The sequence below is a fragment of the Triticum urartu genome, chromosome 1A (genome assembly GCF_056163025.1).
Source record: "Triticum urartu cultivar PI428250 chromosome 1A, HENAU_Tu73, whole genome shotgun sequence".
In the NCBI taxonomy this organism is placed as follows: domain Eukaryota; kingdom Viridiplantae; phylum Streptophyta; class Magnoliopsida; order Poales; family Poaceae; genus Triticum; species Triticum urartu.
The window spans coordinates 501,775,250-501,795,490 of NC_141873.1; positions in this window are offsets into that span (position 1 = coordinate 501,775,250).

Consider the following 20,241-nt stretch of genomic DNA (forward strand, 5'->3'; position numbering starts at 1 on the left):
AAGTTTGTGGATTATTTAAGCTTGCAGGTATACACGATGATGTTGCTAAGAAGAAGGTCTTCCCTTTATCTTTGAAGGGAGACGCATTGATATGGTATAGGCTATGTGATGATACGAGATCATGGAACTATAGAAGATTGAAATTGGAATTTCATCAAAAGTATTACCCTATGCATCTTGTTCATCGTGATCGCAATTATATATATAATTTTTGGCCTCGCGAAGGAGAAAGCATCGCTCAAGCTTGGGGGAGGCTTAAATCAATGTTATATTCATGCCCCAATCATGAGCTCTCAAGAGAAATGATTATTCAAAAATTTTATGCTCGGCTTTCTGATAACAATCGCACCATGCTCGATACTTCTTGTGCTGGCTCTTTTATGATGAAGACTATTGGATTTAGATGGGATTTATTGGATAGAATTAAACGCAACTCTGAAGATTGGGATCTCGACAAATGTAAGGAGTCAGGTATGACACATAAGTTTGATTGTGTTAAATCTTTTATGGATACCGATATTTTCTGTAAGTTTAGCACTAAATATGGACTTGATTCTGAGATAGTAGCTTCTTTCTGTGAATCTTTTCCTACTTATGTTGATCTCCCTAAGGATAAGTGGTTTAAATATCATCCTCCCATAGAAGTAAAAGTAGCTGCACCTATTAAAGTTGAAGAAAAGACTATCACTTATAATGATCCTATTGTTCCTACTTGTTATGTTGAGAAACCACCTTTCCCTGTTAGGATAAAGGATCATGCTAAAGCTTCAACTGTGGTTTGTAAAAGCAATATTAAAACATATACACCTCCTGAGCAAGTTAAAGTAGAACCTAATATTGCTATTGTTAAAGATCTCTTGTCTGATAATATAGATGGGCATGTTATTTACTTCTGTAATGAAACTGCTAGAATTGCTAAACCCCGTGATACAGATAAACCTAGACTTGTGGTAGGCATGCCTGTTATTTCTGTTAAAATAGGAGATCATTGTTATCATGGCTTATGTGATATGGGTGCTAGTGCTAGTGCAATACATATTGACTTATACAAAGAAATTATGCATGACATTGCACCTATTGAGTTAGAAGAAATTGATGTTACTATTAAACTTGCTAATAGAGATACTATTTCACCAATGGGAATTGTTAGAGATGTTGAAGTCTTGTGTGGGAAAACTAAATATCCTGCTGATTTTCTTGTTCTTGGTTCCCCACAAGATAGCTTTTGTCCCATTATATTTGGTAGACCCTTCTTAAATACTGTTAATGCTACCATAGATTGCACAAGGGATGTTGTTACTGTCGGCTTAGATGATATGACTCATGAGTTTAATTTCTCTAAATTTAGTAAACAACACCGTGAAGAAGAATTGCCTAGTAAGGATGAAATTATTGGTCTTGCTTCTATTGCAGTACCTCCTAGTGATCCTTTAGAACAATATTTGCTAGACCATGAGAATGATATGTTTATGAATGAAAGAAGGGAAATAGATGAAGTATTCTTTAAACAGGAACCTATTCTGAAACACAATTTGCCTATTGAAATCCTTGGGGATCTCGCTCCACCTAAGGGTGATCCCATGTTTGAGCTTAAACCGTTGCCTAATAATCTTAAATACGCTTATCTTGATGAAAAGAAGATATATCATGTTATTATTAGTGCTAACCTTTCAGAGCATGAAGAAGAAAGATTATTGAAAACTCTGAAGAAGCACCGTGCTGCTATTGGATATACTCTTGATGATCTTAAGGGCATTAGTCCCACTCTATGTCAACATAAAATAAATTTGGAAGCAGATTCCAAACCAGTTCGTGATCCTCAATGACGTCTGAATCCTAAAATGAAAGAAGTGGTAGGAAAAGAAATACTAAAGCTTCTAGAGGCAGGTATAATTTATCCCGTTGCTGATAGTCAGTGGGTAAGTCATGTTCATTGTGTCCCTAAGAAGGGAGGTATTACTGTTGTTCCTAATGATAAAGATGAATTGATTCCACAAAGAATTATTACAGGTTATAGGATGGTAATTGATTTCCGCAAATTAAATAAGGCTACTAAGAAAGATCATTACTCCTTACCTTTTATCAATCAAATGCTAGAAAGATTATGCAAGCATACACATTACTGCTTTCTAGATGGTTATTCTGGTTTCTCTCAAATACCTGTGTCGGCTAAAGATCAATCAAAGACTACTTTTACATGCCCTTTTGGTACTTTTGCCTATAGACGTATGCCTTTTGGTTTATGTAATGCACCTGCTACCTTTCAAAGATGCATGATGGCTATATTCTCTGACTTTTGTGAAAAGATTTGTGAGGTTTTCAAGGACGACTTTTCCGTCTATGGATCTTCTTTTGATGATTGATTGAGCAATCTTGATCGGGTTTTGCAGAGATGTGAAGAAACTAATCTTGTCTTGAATTGGGAAAAGTGCCACTTTATGGTTAATGAAGGTATTGTCTTGGGGCATAAAGTTTCTGAAAGAGGTATTGAAGTTGATAAAGCCAAGGTTGATGCTATTGAAAAGATGCCATGTCCCAAGGACATCAAAGGTATAAGAAGTTTCCTTGATCACGCCGGATTTTATAGGAGGTTCATTAAGGACTTCTCAAAAATTTCTCGGCCTCTGACTAATTTATTACAAAAAGATATACCATTTGTCTTTGATGATGATTGTGTAGAAGCATTTGAAATACTTAAGAAATCATTAGTCTCTGCACCTATTGTTCAGCCACCTGATTGGAATTTACCCTTTGAAATTATGTGTGATGCTAGCGATTATGCTGTAGGTGCTGTTCTAGGGCAAAGAGTTGATAAGAAATTAAATGTTATCCATTATGCTAGTAAGACTCTAGACAATGCTCAAAGAAATTATGCTACTACTGAAAAGGAACTTATAGCAGTTGTATTTGCTTGTGATAAGTTTAGACCTTATATTGTTGATTCTAAAGTAACTATCCACACTGATCATGCTGCTATTAAATATCTTATGGAGAAGAAAGATGCTAAACCTAGACTTATTAGATGGGTTCTCTTGCTACAAGAATTTGATTTGCATATTGTTGATAGAAAAGGAGCTGAGAACCCCGTTGTAGACAACTTATCTAGGTTAGAGAATGTTCTTGATGACCCACTACCTATTGATGATAGCTTTCCTGATGAACAATTAAATGTCATAAGTACTTCTGTAGTACCCCTTGGTATGCTGATTATGCTAATTACATAGTTGCTAAATTTATACCACCTAGCTTCACATACCAACAAAAGAAAAAGTTCTTCTATGATTTGAGACATTACTTTTGGGATGACCCACATCTTTATAAAGAAGGAGTAGATGGTGTTATTAGACGTTGTGTACCTGAGCATGAACAGGAACAGATCCTACGCAAGTGCCACTCTGAAACTTATGGAGGACACCACGCGGGAGATAGAACTGCACATAAGGTATTGCAATCCGGTTTTTATTAGCCTACTCTCTTCAAGGATGCCCGTAAGTTTGTCCTATCTTGTGATGAATGTCAAAGAATTGGTAATATTAGTAGACGTCAAGAAATGCCTATGAATTATTCACTTGTTATTGAACCGTTTGATGTTTGGGGCTTTGATTATATGGGACCTTTTCCTGCCTCTAATGGATATACACATATTTTAGTTGCTGTTGATTACGTTACTAAGTGGGTAGAAGCTATTCCAACTAGTATTGCTGATCATAACACTTCTATTAAAATGCTTAAAGAAGTTATTTTTCCGAGGTTTGGAGTCCCTAGATATTTAATGACTGATGGTGGTTCACATTTTATTCATGGTGCTTCCCGTAAAATGCTTGCTAAATATGACGTCAATCATAGAATTGCATCTTCGTATCACCCACAGTCTAGTGATCAAGTAGAATTGAGTAATAGAGAACTCAAATTAATTTTGCAAAAGACTTTCAATAGGTCTAGAAAGAATTGGTCCAAGAAACTTGATGATGCATTATGGGCCTATAGAACTACATATAAAAATCCTATGGGTATGTCTCCGTATAAAATGGTATATGGAAAAGCATGTCACTTACCTCTCGAACTAGAACATAAGGCATATTGGGCTATTAAAGAACTCAACTATGATTTCAAACTTGCCGGTGAAAAGAGGTTATTTGATATTAGCTCACTTGATGAATGGAGAACCCAAGCTTATGAAAATGCCAAGTTGTTTAAAGAAAAGGTTAAAAGATGGCATGACAAAAGGATACAAAAGCATGAGTTTAATGTAGGTGATTATGTATTGCTATACAACTCTCGTTTAAGATTTTTTGCAGGAAAACTTCTCTCTAAATGGGAAGGACCCTATGTTATCGAGGAGGTCTATCGTTTTGGTGCCATAAAAATCAACAACTTCGAAGGCACAAATCCAAAGGTGGTAAACGGTCAGAGAATTAAACATTATATCTCAGTAATCCCATAAATGTTGAAACCAATATTATTGAAACCGTAACCCCGGAGGAATACATAAGGGACATTTTCCAGAATGTTTCAGACTTCGAAAAGGAATAGGTATGTGGTATGGTAAGTAAACCGATTCCAAAATAGTTTTTAAGGCAATATTTCTCCATTTTGGAATATTTAGAAAAATAGAAAATTAAGTAGCAGTCCAGGAAGGACACGAGGGCCCCACGAGGGTGGAGGGCGTGCCCTACCCCCCTGGGCGCGCCCCCCTACCTCGTGAGCTCCTCGTGTGCCTTCCGGACTCCGTTTTCTTGCACGATACGTATTTTGGTCGGTAAAAATTCATTATATATTTTCCCGAAGGTTTTGACTCCCGTATCACGCAATTATCCTCTGTTTTTGTTTCGAGCTGTCCCACTGCAGATTAGATCAACGTGTCTTCCCAGGATTCGGAAGGAGAAAGCTATGTGGATGATTACTTAGCTAATCCTAAGGTCTATGGAGATGTGGAGCACGATGGTTGGACCACGGAGGAAGAAGAGGACTATGAACCCAATGGGAAGGAGGAGACGAGCTCAGATGAAGATGAAGCCCCATTACCTCAACCTGGGGATATGCACGTGGAGTTCAAAAAGTCAAGTCTCCCTGATAGGGTAAAGAAACCAAAATTCGAGTTTATCCCTTTTCGTCTCTTGCAGGAAAATAAGTAGGACCTATGCAAAAACATATTAACCCTGGAGTGGGAGATTGATGATCTGAGGGATCAAAATGTCGTCCTCAGGCGTAAATTAAGGGAGAAGTCTATGCCATCAACTAAGTCAACAACACCTCCACCTTCTTCACCAACCAAGGAGATATAGTCACATGGGTATGGGCACTCCCCTTGGCAACTGCCAAGCTTGGGGGAGGTGCCCCGGTATCGTATCACAATCACAACTCCTATCTTTACCATTTTCCTTAGTTCGATCATGTTAGTAGTATTTTGATCTAGTAGAATAAAGTTTATGGCATGATCTAGTTTTAAGTTTTGCTTTATGATCTCTCTATGTAATCGAGTCCATGAGCTATATAATAAAGATTAGTGTTGAGTCAAGGGCTTGATTTTCTTGCTATGATCTTGGATGAATAAAAGAAAAGAGAAAAATAATAAGAAGAAACAAAAGTTCATATTGATCTTATTGATAGTAATGACTTCACATAGAAAGAGTGTGATGATTAAAAGTTGTTGGGAGTTGGCAGACATAGCTTTGGTCATCGTTGCAATTAATAGGAAGTAATAAGGAAAGAGAGGTTTCACATATAAATATACTATTATTGACATCTTTTATGATTGGGAGCACTCATCAAAATATGACATGCTAAAGAGTTGATGTTGGACAAGGAAGACAACGTAATGGGTTAGGTTTTCTTATATCTGAGATAAAGTATGTTGTCATGGAGAATCCAACATGTTGAGTTTGCTTTCCCCCTCATGCTAGCCAAATTCTCAGCACCAAGTAGAGATACTACTTGTGCTTCCAAATACCCTTAAACCAGTTTTGCCATGAGAGTCCACCATATCTACCTATGGATTGAGTAAGATCCTTCAAGTAAGTTGTCATCGGTGCAAAGCAATAAAAATTGCTCTAAATATGTATGATTAGTGTGGGAGAAATAAGCTTTATACGATCTTGTGATGTGGAAGTAATAAAAGCGACGGACTGCATAATAAAGGTTCATATCATAAGGGGCAATATAAAGTGACGTTCTTTCGCATTAAGATTTTGTGCATCCAACCATAAAAGCGCATGGCAACCTCTGCTTCCCTCTGCGAAGGGCCTATCTTTTATTATTATCTTCTACCTTATGCAAGTGTCATGGTGATCTTCACCTCTCCCTTTTTCATTTTATCCTTTGGCAAGCCCAGCATGTTGGAAAGAACCTGATATACATATCTAATTGGATGTATGGGGGCATGAGTTATTATTGTTGACATTACCCTTGAGGTAAAAGGTTGTGGGGCGAAACTATAAGCCCCAGTCTTTCTCTGTGTCCCATTAAAACTCCGTAACCACAAGTATTGCGCGAGTGTTAGCAATTATGAAGGACTAGATGATAGTTGAGTATGTGGACTTGCTTTTTAGCTCTGACATAGACTCTTTCTGATGTTATGATAAATTGCAATTGCTTCAATGACTGAGGTTATAGTTTGTTGGTTCTCAATAAGGTTTCTGATTCATACTTTTGCATTGTGAATAGATCATCACTTGAACATAAGTAATCATATGACAATATCTATGTATGTTGTTGTTATGAGAATAATCATGATGCCCTCATATCCGTATTTTATTTTTATCGATGCCTCTACCTCTAAACATGGGGACATATTTATTGTTATCGGCTTTCGCTTGAGGACAAGCGAGGTCTAAGCTTGGCGGAGTTGATACGTCCATTTTGCATCATGCTTTTATATCGACATTTATTGCATTATGGGCTGTTATTTCACATTATGTCACAATACTTATGGCTATTCTCTCTTATTTTACAAGGTTTACATAAGGAGGGAGAATGCCGGCAGCTGGAATTCTGGGCTGGAAAAGGAGCAAATATTAGAGACCTATTCTGCACAACTCCAAAAGTCCTGAAACTCCACGGAATGCCTTATAATAAATAATGAAAAATCCTCGACAAAGATGAAGACCAGGGGGCCCACACCCTTTCCACGAGGGTGGGGGGGCGCCCCCTACCTCGTGGGCCCCCTGGTGGCTCTCCGATGACCATCTTCTCCTATATGAAGTCTTTTGTCGAGAAAAAAAAGAAGAAGCAACCTTTCGGGATGAAACTCCGCCGCCACGAGGCGGAACCTTGGCGGATCCAATCTAGAGCTCCGACAGAGCTGTTCTGCCGGGGAAACTTCCCTCCAGGAGGGGGAAATCATCACCATCGTCATCACCAACGCTCCTCTCATAGGGAGAGGGCAATCTTCATCAGCACCATCTCATATCAAAACCCTAGTTCATCTCTTGTATCCAATTCTTGTCTCCAAGTCCGGGATTGGTGCTAGTAGGTTGCTAGTAGTGTTAATTACTCCTTGTAGTTGATGCTAGTTGGTTTAATTGGTGGAAGATCATATGTTCAGATCCTTTATGCATATTATTACCCCTCTGATTATGAACATGAATATGCTTTGTGAGTAGTTACGTTTGTTCCTGAGGACAAGGGAGAAGTCCTGCTATTAGTAGTCATGTGAATTTGGTATTCGTTCGATATTTTGATGAGATGTATGTTGTCTAGCCTCTAGTGGTGTTATGTGAACATCGACTACATAACACTTCACCATTATTTGGGCCTAGAGGAAGGCATTGGGAAGTAATAAGTAGATTATGGGTTGCTAGAGTGACAAAAGCTTAAACCCTAGTTTATGCGTTGCTTCGTAAGGGGCTGATTTGGATTCATAAGTTTCATGCTATGGTTAGGTTTACCTTAATACTTTTGTTGTAGTTGCGGATGCTTGCAATAGAGGTTAATCATAAGTGGGATGCTTGTTCAAGTAAGAACAGCACCCAAGCACCGGTCCACCCACATGTCAAATTATCAAAGTACCGAACGCGAATCATATGAACGTGATGAAAACTAGCTTGACGATATTCCCGTGTGTCCTCGGGAGCACTTTTCCTTATATATAAGAGTTTGTCCAGGCTTGTCCTTTGCTACAAAAAGGATTGGGCCACCTTGCTGCACTTTATTTACTTTTGTTACTTGTTGCTCGTTACAAATTATCTTATCAAAAACTATCTGTTACCACTTATTTCAGTACTTGCAGAGAATACCTTGCTGAAAACCGCTTATCATTTCCTTCTGCTCCTTGTTGGGTTCAACACTCTTACTTATCGAAAGGACTACGATAGATCCCCAATACTTGTGGGTCATCACGCACGGGACCCTGTGGGCATGGGGTCTAAACCCCCGTGGGCACGGGGTGTCCAGGAAGTGTCCGTTGGAGCCCCAACAACTAGTTTTGGAAGTTGGCTATAAAAGAGCCCTTCCTCGCCATCGGTTTGGGGGTTGTTTTATTCACATTATAAATATCATTTTGAGCCTCTTACCACCTCTCCCAAACCCCTATCTCCCCTCTAAGTGAAGGGGTATTTGTGGATCGATCTTGGAGTCATTTGTTGATTTCCTCCATTGCATCCCCTCTCTTCAATCCCCTACTTTCTTGAGTTGCATCTTGCGAGATTGAGAGAGTGAGTTGAGCATTTGTTGCTTGACCTTGCATTGCATTTGTTGCCTTGGTTTGAGCTCCCCGCATCGATTCGTTCGAGTGAGAGCCCGTGAGTTTATTACTCTTGGAGGCTTCGCCTCCTAGACGGTTTGGTGATACATTGAGAAGATTGTGAAGAGGCCTATGTGGCCAAGGTTCCCCCGGAAGATTCCTTTTGTGGTGTGCTCCGGGGAAGGGTGTTGAAGTGGCCTAGGTGGTCAAGTTCCTCCGGAAGCTTCTGGTTGTTGTGTGCTCCGGAGAAGTTTGTAAAGGTGTGGTGGTCTCATTCAAGACCAACCCCGAGTAAACCGAGGCTCATCCGTTGGGGGTGACTCGGAAGGGAGAATACGGTGAGTCACTTGGTGACGCCCTGGAGCTTTGGCTTTGGCACTGCTCTAATGGAGATTAGCACTCTCACGAGTGTGAACTTCGGGATAAATCCGCGTCTCCGACTCACTTGTGGTAATCTCATACCCGCACCCTTTACTTTCTACAATTCATACTTGCTCATATTGATATATCTTGTGCTAGTTGAATTGCTTAGTAGTTCCTACATTTCCTTATCTTGTGATATAGTTTGTGCTTTCTAGTTTCCTTTAGTGCCTATCTTGTTTAGCATAGGTTGTTGGTGCACTTAGTTGAGCCTAGCATATTTAGGATTTGTGCATGAAAAGTATCCGTTAGTTTAATTCCGCATTAGGATAAAGCCAAATCCGTAAAAGTTTTAAAACGCCTATTCACCCCCCCTCTAATCGTCATCTAGATCTTTTCAATTGGTATTAGAGCTTTGGTCTCTCCTTGGTAGGCTTCACCGCCTAGAGAGTAAAGATGTCGACTAGTGGTATAGTGCACGATGACACCTTTTGTTTTAGTGGCACAAACTATCACTTGTGGAAAATTCGCATGCTTTGTCATTTCCGGACCATGGGTCCAAATTTTGTGCGAATTGTTCTTGTGGGGGCTTCTCCGTGGAAGGATGAACATTTTCCAACTAATGAGGAAAATGATGATATGCTTTGTGGGTATGGTGCTAAGAATGCCATAATCCAGTTTATATCCCTCGAAGTGTTTGAGTCAATCATGACCTGTGTGACAGCTCATGATATGTGGACCAAACTTTAAGAAATATATGGTGGGTCCAATCTTGTTGATATTCATCATATGTCAGAGGATTCAATTGAGGAGTTCTCCAGATCTTCAAATCATGAAGAACTCCATATTGCTTCTTCATCCATGTGCTTGGACATTTCTACTTCTTCCACCTCACCATCATATGGTATGTCCCAAGGTAATGACATGGTGAGTGGAAATATTATTTGTGATGATGATGTTGAGCTAAACATTGATTATCTTTCATGTATACATTCTAGTGTTGTAGATTCTATGGACTTGAGCATATCTAGCAAAAATGACTTACATTATTGTGTTGATAGTCCATGCATATCATTTGGAGATTCCTTGAATACCTTTTGTGATGATATGCTTGATACTCCTTGTTTCCATGATCTCTATGCTTCTATTTCCTCTAGTTGTTGTTTGACTAACCATGTAGAGGAAACAAGAGAAAATAGTGCACACACCATTATTGAGGAAATTGCTAGAGGAGCAAAGAAGGACATCACCTCGTTGGAGAGGAAACGCTATGAGTGTCAAGAGGATGGACACGGACATCCTACTCCTGATGATAAAGAAACTCCCTCTCCAAAAGAATCATCATAAACCTCCGATTTTCACATGTGCCTCATGGCAAGAGGTAATACCGAGGTATCATCTACTCATATAATGATAATGATGAGAGTGATGATGAATGTGATAGGGATATGAGTCAAGAAATATATGAAATTGGTAATTCTCTTCGTGGGGTAAATAAGAACACTTATGAGATATTTAAAGATCTTATTACTCATTTTGGAAAGTGTAATGATTTACTTCACGAAGAGCAAGAACAAAATGAAAAACTTGATAGTAACCTTCTTGATGCTCTAGAAACTCTTAGAGACTTAGAATCTTCCAAAGAAGAGATTGAAGTTGCTCATGATCAACTTAAAGAGGATTTTGTGCACCTTGACCTTGGCTACAAGAATGTCAAAGGAGAGCTCACCAAACTCTCTAAGTCTTATGAGGAACTTCAAGCTAGTCATGTGAAGTCTCTGGTCTCTACTAGCTCCTCTCATATTGGCAATGATGCTTTTGCTACTAACTCTACTTCTTGTGAAGCATCTATCTTGAAGGAGAATGTTGAGCTAAGGGCTCAACTTGTTTTGCTAACTAGCAATTATGGGAAATTAGAAGAAAGTCATGAAAAGCTCTCGGGCTCTCATGATGACCTTCTAATCTCCCATGAAAGGCTAACGTTAGCTCATGAGGCTTTTGTGGCTAAGGTAACATCTTGTGAGCCTCGTGCGGACATTGGCACTAATTCTACTCAAAATTCTTTATTGTCATGTGCTAGTCCTTATGATTTATCTAGACATATTGTTACCACATCTTGTGATGAATTGCTCTCCTTGCCTTGTTGCTCTAATAATGAAGTTTCTACTTCCTCTAGTACTTTTGTTGATACTAACCTTGTAGAGGAAAACAAAGAGCTCATGGCTCAAGTCACTAATTTTAAGAAAGACTTGGAAATGTGTCGTGAAGGAAATTCCACTATCAACAATATTTTGAGTGGTCAAAAATCCCCTCATGACAAGGGTGGACTTGGTTTCATCTCCAACAACAAGAAGTCCAAGAAAAAGAATAAGGGACAAGACCAAGTCAAGAATCTGGCAAACATTACATGCTTCAAGTGCAAGAATGTTGGAAACCATGTGAGATATTGCCCATTGAGGAAGAAGGCTTCAAATGTGAAGCGACAAGGGAAGCGGCCTCAAGTTCAATCTCAAGGGTAACCTCAAGTTCAATCTCAAGGTCAACCTCAAGCTGAAGAAAGGCCACTATCAATAATGAACCAAGGAAATTCTCCCAAGTTGAGAAAGTAAAGAAGAAGAAAAGGGGGAGCACATGTTGCTATATTTGTCGTGAGAAGGGACACATATCTTCATCTTGTCCCAATGGTAACATCCCTAAGCCTCCTCTAGCCAATGATCATTATTCGCATAGGAAGGATGTTGTTGGCAATTTGTTTGCCAAGTTTGTTGGCGCCCAAAGTGGTTTGGAAATGGAAAAGGCCATTTGGGTTGCCAAGCCTATTGTGAATAACTTCTTAGGACCCAACTTGGTTGGGGACCATCAAGCTCAACCTTGATCAATAGGTGTGTGGAGGACATTGTAGATTTGGCTAGTTCATGAAGAAAATAATATTCACCATTTATTTGTTTGTGCCAAGTCATGTGGATTATCTTCATATTATCTATCCAATGTTCCTCCTTGCGGTAACTTGTATTTTTATTGCTTACATTGAAAGTTACTCGCCCCTTGCATGCTTAGGTTTTGTATCTAGCATGTGCATTTATATGTTGTGCTTCCTAGTATGCTTGATTTGCGCTATCTAGCATGTGTAGGTTGCATTGCACATCATATAGTGTTGCTTGTTGTCTTGAGCCTTATTTGTATGTTGTTTGGCTCTTGCGAGATATTAGTGGACCATCACATTATGGGGGAGTGTTATGTTTTGTGCACATCACAAACCCAAAATGTGAATATGAGAAATACCACATAGTATTGATACTCAATATTATCTAGTCACTATGTGGTATGTTAAGCTCATTTGAAATTTAGATTCTCAGAGTATCCATTAATTATCTCTTTTAGGTGGTTATTTGCCTCTGTTGTGTGCTTGTTGTGGTATCCAGGAAGTTGCACCATAAAAGTTCTGAATACCCCATGCGCACGGGGTCTTTTGACCCCCGTGCGCATGGGGTGTTGCGTAACTCTCTGGGGCCCCCGTGCGCACGGGGCCCCCGTGCGCATGGGGTACTGCATAACTCCCTTGATACCCCATGTGCATGGGGTCTTCTGGCCCCCGTGCGCACGAGGTGGTTGTTGATTATGATCTTGTGCTTCTTCGGATTCTACCACCGAGTGTTAATTCGAAATACCAATTGGTATTTCTTCTTGTGGTAGAATTTTATGATCATCTTCTTCTTGGCTTGTGCTTCAACCTGCCTTATCTCACTGCTTGTACTATCTATTATATACTTGAGTGAGATAAGCCTTTGAGCATGTGTGTAATGTATATCCTATATGCTCTTTGGTTTTTGCTTAGTTCATATGTTGTACTTTTTGTGCGGTCCTGTGTGGATTCGTCACTGATATAATTTGGACAACTTGAATGCTTCATGTTATTTTTGGAGTATTCTTCGTTTAAGTGTTCTTTTGTCCAAATTGTATCTCTTTGGATCTTGGTAGGCATGTGCATGCATAGTTATTTATATAACTTTTCATGCCTTCATTTCTCTACTTGACCCTCTATATAGGGTAAACTCCATCAAATCATTAATTATTAAAATTGTGCATGAACTTCAAGTTCATATCCTTTTGCACATATTTAATATGGAGTTTTTCCTATGTATTGTGGTTGGACTAACTACTTCGGACCCAATAAGTTTGGGGACCAAATTGTACCTTAATGTGTTTTAGGTACATTGGAGAAGCATTGGATGCTTGGCTTATTCATGAGGAAGGTGGAGACACCATGGAAAATTATTAGAGCCAAGCTTGGTTGATTCTTTGATTTGAGAGAGAAGATAAATGAAAACCCGGTTCCATGTAAGTGTTGCATTCTCACCATGTAAACCCGGTATACACAATTTGGGTCTTTTTGTTGGATATGCATCAAAGTCGCACACTTACTATATTCTCAATAAATCCATGGTATGTATTGAGGAAACGGTGAATGTGGAGTGTGATGAGAATAACGGCTTCCATGTGAAGCAATTTGTTTTAAGTGTTTTAGGTGATGAGGCTCCTTCCCAAGCTACAAGTACAATGGGGATTGGTCATATTCTTCCACAAGAAACACCCCTTGTCCATGTAGAAGAAACAGGAGTAAGAGCCCCTCTTGTGGATCGACCACAAGGGAAGCCATCACCCCCAACACAAGAGCAAGATGCTATGGGGGATCATGTACCTATCCAAGAACAAGATCAAGTCCCTCAAGTTCGCGTAAGAGATCAAGGGCCCCTTGAACCAATGCTTTCTCTCCCGGTAACAAGTACTTACTTCATGCATTTATTTAAGCTAGAGTCAACATTGTGTATGTTGCATCATGGCATGATTAGTACTTGTTGAGTGAGTGCTTGTATGTATTTCTTATACCTTTGCACTCATGGGTTTTTTGATATATTTTTGGACCCATGCTTAGCATGATTATCATATTGGATATCTCCATTATCCCTTGTCCAAAATATGTTCTTTTGATCCTTTGGATGTTTGATTCTCATGACATATCTTTTTGGTGCATTCTATGGATCCTCAACATAGTGTGAATTTCTTCGTTTGTTCGTAACTGGATATGTGCACTTGATTCCACTCACAATATGAGGAATGCACAAATTAAGGAGGAACCCATACTATATTGGCTGTCTAGATTTTTCTTCCATTTTGGCACTTGTTGCCAATGGGGGAGAAGTTTAGAGGGTTTAGGAGAAGTGGGTTGGTTCCTGTCATTCATGCATATATACATTTGTTGTGCTTGCTCGTTGCATCGATGTGTATATAGAGAAAACTCCACCGAGTTCTTTCACATGCATATATTGTGAGGGAGTTTGCTCTATATATTGTGGTTCTACTAGCATCACATTCTTGTGTAATATTTCGATGCTAGTATAATCGGTTTTGACAACATCAACTATCTTTGTGATAGTTGAGGCTATCAAAACCACCTCAAGTATACAATTTATTCTCGGATAGATTGCATACTTGTTTTAAATTCATTATATAAACCCTCTTGTTGAGATTGCCATCAATTACCAAAATGGGGAGATTGAAAGGGCATGTAGCCCCTAAGTGTGGTTTTGGTAATTAAATGACAATCTCTATGGACTAATATTTCTCAATGAGATATATTTGAAGGTTTTGTCCATAGATGGTGCCTCAAGGATATTGGATGGAATCAAGGATGAAGTCCATATATATGAAGATATGTTTGCTGTATGCTTTGGAGTTAAATGACAATTCCTATGGAGCATCAAGTGCATTGAATCTTATATGAAGATATGTTCCATAGTGATGCTTGAAGTGCATTGGGTTGTTTTGTGAAGTCTTCCATCAAAGCATCTTAAGAAGTCCTCATGGTATCCTTCTCTGGATACCCCTTGCACACAGGCTTGTACCATGCGCATGGGGTCGAGTGTCAACTCTCTGGATACCACGTGATCACGAGGCCTAGGTGTTGGCTCTCGAGATCCCATATCCAGTGAGGTTTCAAGTTGGTCTTCGAGTACTTCTATTGAATCCATCAAGATTGATTTTTATGCCTAATCTGATTATGTTCATGGTGGAGTTCATTGGAGGATCTCTAAGACTGACATATTTGGGCTTTTAAGGATCAAGGGCTTGAGAGAATAATCAAAGAGAAGAATTCAAGTTATGGTTTCAAGACAAGATCATGGTGAGCTCATGTGTTGGGTTTAGGTTGATCAAGTCTTGAAGCAAGCAACTAGAGTGGAGAATTCATTATGCCTCTCAAGATATTATGATGGAGGACTTTTAAGGATCAAGGGTTTGAGAGAATAATCAAAGAGAAGAATTCAATTTATGATTCAACAAAAGATCATGGCGAGCTCATGTGTTGGGTTTTAGTTGATCAAGTCTTAAAGCAAGCAACTAGAGCGAAGAATTCATTATGCCTCTCAAGAGATTGTGATGGAGTTTTTTAGAAGGGAAAGTGGTGATCAAGATGATATTCATAGTGGAACTTGATATGGTCATGAAAGAGTCTTTGGTGATATTGTCTTGAAGCAATGAAGGGAAATTAAGAGTTCATTGTGGTTTTCAAGAAACCAAGATGGAGCTTGGAGTAAAGATGTTGGTTGACCAAGATGAAGCTCGAATATTATATCTACATGGTCAACTCTCAAAGCGCAAACATTGTACCACGTGGGATCAAGTGATCTAGTGGTATGGTAAGTAATTTTGAATTGTGCTTTGTTACCTAACCCATGCTGTGTGTTTGTTATGTCTATGTGGGTTAGGTGTTTCTCATGGGCTTGCATCAAAAGGAAAGATCTCAAGTAGCCTATGTGTGGATGACATCAAGTAGTGATGGTCATCGAGTTCGAGGAGTCCAAGTACAAGATGAGAAGCCGGAGGTTATATGCTTTGAAGCTTGCGGTCCACATCATGATAATGCTCATGTGAAGATGGACTTAAGTTAAGGCTTCCTCATTGCAATATGAGGAAGCAATTCAAGCATCTTCACCAAGTGGTTGTGGACAAGAAAGGGATTCCAACTTGAGACAAGCATTGGAGTCATCACCAAGCGCAAGTTGAATATGCAAGGCAAAGGTATACCTTAGCTAGGTTTTCCTGGTTTTGCCGGTCTCATGGTGCTTGGAGGGAGACCGGATTATAGGTTTGATAGCCATACTATCAAGAGGGACTCTCGGGCAAGTAGCTTGATCATGTCGCATGTAGAGAGATCAAACCTTTGCATTACTTGCATCATTATTTCTTGTTGATCTTGGGTGGTTCTCTATGTGAGGACCTTGGACTTTTACATAGCTTCAAAACAAGCCCAAGATCATCGAATTCGGAGTCTGTATGCCAAAGTTATCACTGTTTTAGTGGGCCGCTGCAGGCTGTTCTGGGTACCCCGTGAATACGGGGTTTTTGACCCTCGTGGGCACAGGGCCCTGTGCACACGGGCTTGTACCATGCGCACGGGACCCCGTGGGCACGGGGTCTAAACCCCCGTGGGCACGGGGTGTCCAGGAAGTGTCCGTTGGAGCCCGAACGGCTAGTTTTGGAAGTTGGCTATAAAAGAGCCATTCCTCCCCACCGGTTTGGGGGTTGTTTTATTCACATTCTAAACATCATTTTGAGCCTCTTACCACCTCTCCCAAACCCCTATCTCCCCTCTAAGTGAAGGGGGGGTTGTGGATGGATCTTGGAGTCATTTGTTGATTTCCTCCATTGCATCCCCTCTCTTCAATCCCCTACTTTCTTGAGTTGCATCTTGCGAGATTGAGAGAGTGAGTTGAGCATTTGTTGCTTGACCTTGCATTGCATTTGTTGCCTTGGTTTTAGCTCCCCGCATCGATTCGTTCGAGTGAGAGCCCGTGAGTTTATTACTCTTGGAGGCTTCGCCTCCTAGATGGTTTGGTGATACATTGAGAAGATTGTGAAGAGGCCTATGTGGCCAAGGTTCCCCCAAAAGCTTCCTTTTGTGGTGTGCTCCGGGGAAGGGTGTTGAAGTGGCCTAGGTGGTCAAGTTCCTCCGGAAGCTTCCGTGGTTGTGGTGTGCTCCGGAGAAGTTTGTAAAGGTGTGGTGGTCTCCTTCAAGACCAACCCCGAGTAAACCGAGGCTCATCCGTTGGGGGTGACTCGGAAGGGAGAATACGGTGAGTCACTTGGTGACACCACGGAGCTTTGGCTTTGGCACCGCTCTAATGGAGATTAGCACTCTCACGAGTGTGAACTTCGGGATAAATCCGCGTCTCCAACTCACTTGTGGTTATCTCATACCCACACCCTTTACTTTCTGCAATTCATACTTGCTCGTATTGATATATCTTGTGCTAGTTGAATTGCTTAGTAGTTCCTACATTTCCTTATCTTGTGATATAGTTTGTGCTTTCTAGTTTCCTCTAGTGCCTATCTTGTTTAGCATAGGTTGTTGGTGCACTTAGTTGAGCCTAGCATATTTAGGATTTGTGCATGAAAAGTATCCGTTAGTTTAATTCCACATTAGGATAAAGCCAAATACGTAAAAGTTTTAAAATGCCTATTCACCCCCCCTCTAGTCGTCATCTAGATCTTTTCACTATTCCTCTCTTTCCTTTTCCTTCCCCTCTTTTCTTTTCCTCCTAGGCTGGCCCATATGGGGGACACACCAGCCCCTTGTGGTTGGTGTGTTTCCCCTCTTGGCCCATAAGGCCCATATCTTTTGCCGGGGGTGCCCGGAACCCCTTCCGGTGACCCGATAAGTACCCGGTACCCCCAGAAACACTACTGGTGTCCGAATACCATCGTCCTATATATCAATATTTACCTCTATACCATTTCGAGACTCCTTGTCATGTCCGTGATCTCATCAGGGACTCCGAACAACATTTGGTCACCAAATGACATAACTCATATAATACTATATCGTCATCGAACGTTAAGCGTGCGGAACCTACGGGTTCGAGAACTATGTAGACATGACCAAGACACCTCTCCGGTCAATAACCAATAGTGGAACCTGGATGCCCATATTGGCTCCTACATATTCTACGAAGATCTTTATCGGTCGAACCGTTATGACAACATACGTAATTCTCTTTGTCTATCGGTATGTTACTTGCCCGAGATTCGATCGTCGGTATCTTCATACCTAGTTCAATCTCGTTGCCGGCAAGTCTCTTTACTCATTCCGTAATACATCACCTCATGACTAACTCCTTAGTCTTTTGCTTGCAAGCTTATAATGTATATTACCGAGAGGGCCCAAAGATACCTCTCCGATACTCGGAGTGACAAATCCTAGTCTTGGTCTATGACAACTCGACAAACACCTTCGGAGATACCCGTAGAGCATCTTTATAATCACACAGTTACGTTGTGACGTTTGATAGCACACAAGGCATTCCTCCGGTTTCCGGGAGTTGCATAATCTCATAATCGAAGGAATATGTATTTGACATGAAGAAAGCAATAGCAATAAAACTCAACGATCATTATGCTAAGCTAACGGATGGGTCTTGTCGATCACATCATTCTCCTAATGATGTGATCCCATTATCAAATGACAACACATGTCTATGGTTAGAAAACTTTAACCATCTTTGATCAACGAGCTGGTCTAGTAGAGGCTTACTAGGGACATGGTATTTGTTTATGTATTCACACATGTATTTAAGTTTCCGAACAATATAATTCTAGCATGAATAATAAACCTTTATCATGAATAAGGAAATATAAAATAACAACTTTATTATTGCCTCCAGGGCATATTTCCTTCATATATATCTTCCTCAATTGTGTGCAGCTTGGTGTTGTAAACTTGTAATTAAATCCGAATGGCATCTATGGCAGGCTTTCCTACTATATATTTGTAACTTTTAGTTGTAAGGGTGTACAAAGGTGTGTGTGTGTGTGAGAGAGAGAGAGAGAGAGATCCGGACGCGGCGGAGCGCAAGCCGGACGGCCGTCTCCTCCTCGGGGCCGCGTGGGATGAGCTTGGGGTCGACGGATCTGGAGGTGAAGGATTCGGATCCGCTGTTCGCCATGCCGGAGACATCCAGAAGGGGCTAGAGATGAGTTTGGGTGGCAGAGGGAAGGGGAGTGAAATGGTTAGGGTTTGGTTCGGCGAGCGAATGGGAATGATTTTATGTGCGAAATTGCTCCATGCACGACACAAGTGGCCGATCTATGCATGGCACGTAAATCCAACGGCCGACACCCTTCTCAATCAACGTTTGTCCGGCCAGATTTAATCCATCGTCTGTGCATCGTCCAATTTCATCGTGTGTGTAGCAAGACTCTTTTATGTGGGGTCGGATGGACCAGCGTGCGCCGGGTCCAACGTGACGGGCGTGGCCGTGCGCGCTCGGGCGCCTCCATATTCGGCTCATATTTGAGCTGGATATAGTGGGTGCTGGTCAGCCCAGGCGTTTGAGGGCCATTTGATGGGCCGCCTAGGTTAAAAAATCATGACCGAACACTAACCGGGCGGCCCGCCCGCACGTACGGCGGATTTAAGAGGTCCGGCTGTAGATGTTTTAAGTGTCTCAACCTTGTACACTTATTTTGTTATGGAGGGAGTACATTTCAAAAACAAAATTCTTCGGAAATTCTGGCCGGGAAACTGGCGGTGTTCTCCGGCAACCACAAATTCCACCACATCTGGTAAGTTTTCAATCCGACAGCCAAAAAGCTTAGAAGCGACTAGAATATTCTAGCACGTGCAGCAGCACTATGCAAATTGCAAAGAAAGCAAACCGGCCGGCCAACACACGGACGCAACGCCGCAACTGGATGTCGCGCGTGCCATTGCCACCCTCCACGCGAGAGTGCGAAATACACATATGATATTGGGACGTGGGGGAGGCGGTCAGCCCAGCCATATTGGGTGGGCTACGTTACGTAGTGGCCGTCGTGGCAGCGACGGCAGTGCCTCTCCACCTTTTACGACTGACTGACTCCGGCCGCCCCGCCACCGCATGCGTGCGTGCGCCCGCCCGCCGACCCGGCCGTCCACCCCATTCTCTTCCATTCCACCCCGCGCGTGATGCGTCATGTGTCACGCCGCAACGCGAGCATGCCCGGCGATCTGCTTGCCGGCCGGCGCGATCGGGCGTGCGGGGTGCAATTGGCTCGAGAACAGGCCAGGCACCGAGCTCTCCATCACTCGCGGCTCGATCGATTCCGATTTCCGAGCCATGTTGCATGTGCATGGGTGCCGATCGCGCCGGTGCGGGTGCACTGTG